The sequence below is a fragment of the Engraulis encrasicolus genome, chromosome 14 (genome assembly GCF_034702125.1).
Source record: "Engraulis encrasicolus isolate BLACKSEA-1 chromosome 14, IST_EnEncr_1.0, whole genome shotgun sequence".
NCBI classification, from domain to species: domain Eukaryota; kingdom Metazoa; phylum Chordata; class Actinopteri; order Clupeiformes; family Engraulidae; genus Engraulis; species Engraulis encrasicolus.
This window is the reverse complement of record NC_085870.1, coordinates 815983-818482: the sequence shown is the minus strand read 5'-3', so window position 1 is coordinate 818482 and position 2500 is coordinate 815983. Positions and strand designations below refer to the sequence as shown.

Sequence of the window (2500 nt, the reverse complement as noted above, 5' to 3'; positions counted from 1 at the left end):
CCACGAGTGGAGTTCATGATTATCAAGTGCCGACCCTTCTATCTACCCAGAGAAATCTCCGCTATCCTATTAGTCGCCGTCTACCTCCCACCCAGCAACAAAAATGGCGTCAAAAGCGAGGCACTGAACGAGCTGCATCGGGGCATCAGTGAACAACAAGATGCACACCCAGATGCCTTCACAGTGGTACTAGGAGATTTCAACCACGGAAATCTCAAAACAGTACTTCCAAAATTTCATCAACATGTCAACTTCCCAACAAGAGGACAAAACACCCTGGACCTCGTTTACACAAATCAGAAGAGAGCATACAAGGCAAAGCCCATCCCCCACATTGGATCATCAGACCACACGACAATTCTGCTACTGCCAGCTTACAGACAAAAGGCAAAACTCACCAAACCAGTTCTGAAGGAGGTGAGAAAATGGCCTGAGGGAGCCATCTCACGACTTCAGGACTGCTTTGAAACCACAGACTGGGACATTTTCAAAACAACTGCCACCCACAGCAATCACATTGACATTGAGGAGTACACAGACACCGTGACCTCCTACATCACAAAATGCATCGATGATGTTACAGAAATAAAACACATCACTACCAGGGCCAACCAGAAGCCATGGTTCACAGGAGACGTTCACCGACTGCTGAGGGCCAGAGACAAAGCCTTCAGAGCAGGAGACGTAGCTGGCCTAAAGACAGCAAGGGCTAACCTGTCCCAGGGCATCAGGAAAGCAAAAAAGGAATACTCAGACAAAATAACAACACACTTCAAAGACAGCAGAGATGCACAGAGCCTGTGGCAGGGCATACAGGCCATCACGGACTATAAGCCTGCACCACGAAGCTGTGACAACAACACCTCTCTGCTAAACGATCTGAATAGTTTCTTTGCCCGCTTTGAAGCACAAAATGACACTCACCCACAGAAAACTCCCCCTCCCCCCCATGATCAACCCCTTTACCTGTCCTCTGCCAGTGTTAAGAGGACACTGGCCACCATCAACCCACGCAAAGCAGCTGGCCCAGACAACATACCAGGCCGAGTGTTGAAGGATTGTGCAGAAGAGCTGAAGGATGTCTTCACAGACATCTTTAACATCTCTCTGGAGCAAGCAGTCATCCCATCACTTTTCAAAGCTGCTACCATCATACCTGTGCCGAAGAAATCATCACCATCATGCTTCAATGACTACCGTCCTGTAGCACTGACGCCCATAATCATGAAGTGCTTCGAACGGCTAGTCCTGTCACACATCAAAGCCACCCTACCCCCCACCCTAGACCCCTACCAGTTCGCATACCGAGCCAAGCGATCCACGGAGGATGCAATTTGCTCTGCCCTCCATCCAGCCCTCACCCACTTGGACAATAAAGACTCATATGTGAGAATGCTGTTCATTGACTTCAGTTCAGCATTCAATACCATAATACCACAACAACTCATCAGAAAACTGGACAAACTAGGTTTCAGCACCTCCCTCTGCAACTGGCTGCTGGACTTCCTGATGCAAAGACCACAAGCAGTACGGGTAGGGAACAACACCTCGAGCACCCTGACCCTGAGCACGGGGGCTCCGCAAGGCTGTGTTCTCAGCCCCCTGCTGTTCACGCTGCTGACACACGACTGCACAACGACCCACAGCACTAACCATCTAGTGAAGTTTGCGGATGATACAACACTGGTGGGCCTCATCACCAAGGGCGATGAGACTCACTACAGAGAAGAAGTAGACCTGCTGGCCAGATGGTGCAAAGACAACAACCTCCTGCTGAATGTCAACAAGACCAAGGAGATTGTTGTCAACTTCCAAAGGGTCCAAAAACAACTGCCACCACTGACCATCGACGGCGATGCTGTGGAGAGAGTGAGCAGCACCAAGTTCCTTGGAGTGCACATCAGCGACGACCTCTCTTGGACCACCAACACTACATCACTGGCGAAGAAGGCCCATCAGCGTCTCTACTTCCTGCGCAAACTAAAGAAGGCAAGTGCTACACCCTCCATCATGACAACATTCTACAGAGGAACCATAGAGAGCGTCGTGTCCAACTGCATCACAGTGTGGGGAGGAAGCTGCACGGAGAAAAACAGGAAGACACTCCAGCGTGTTGTGAACACAGCGAAGAAGATCATTGGAGTACCACTCCCCTCCCTGCAGGACATTTACACCACACGCCTCACCCGGAAAGCACTGATGATCATCAAAGACACAAGCCACCCTGCACACAAACTGTTCAGCCTCCTGCCCTCTGGAAAGAGGTACAGGCGCCTCCGTTCCCGTACCACCCGGCTGGCGAGCAGCACAATGCACCAAGCGATCAAGATGCTGAACACTCAACCCACTCTCCCTCCACTGTCAGCCTCTAGCCAGCAAGGCCACTGACAACCCCCCCCCCCCCCACTGTCAGCCTCTAGCCAGCAAGGCCACTGACAACCCCCCCTCCCCATCCCCCACCACCATATCTGCGACTGAACATTCCACCTGCACTACTATA

At 51.4% G+C, this 2500-nt stretch overlaps 1 protein-coding gene across 1 annotated transcript in view; it reads right to left on the bottom strand.

The window, feature by feature from the left end:
* LOC134462927 (prolargin-like) overlaps window positions 1–2500 on the bottom strand; it is a 45207-nt gene that overhangs the window by 16167 nt on the left and 26540 nt on the right. The gene's annotated exons all lie outside the window — the stretch shown is intronic.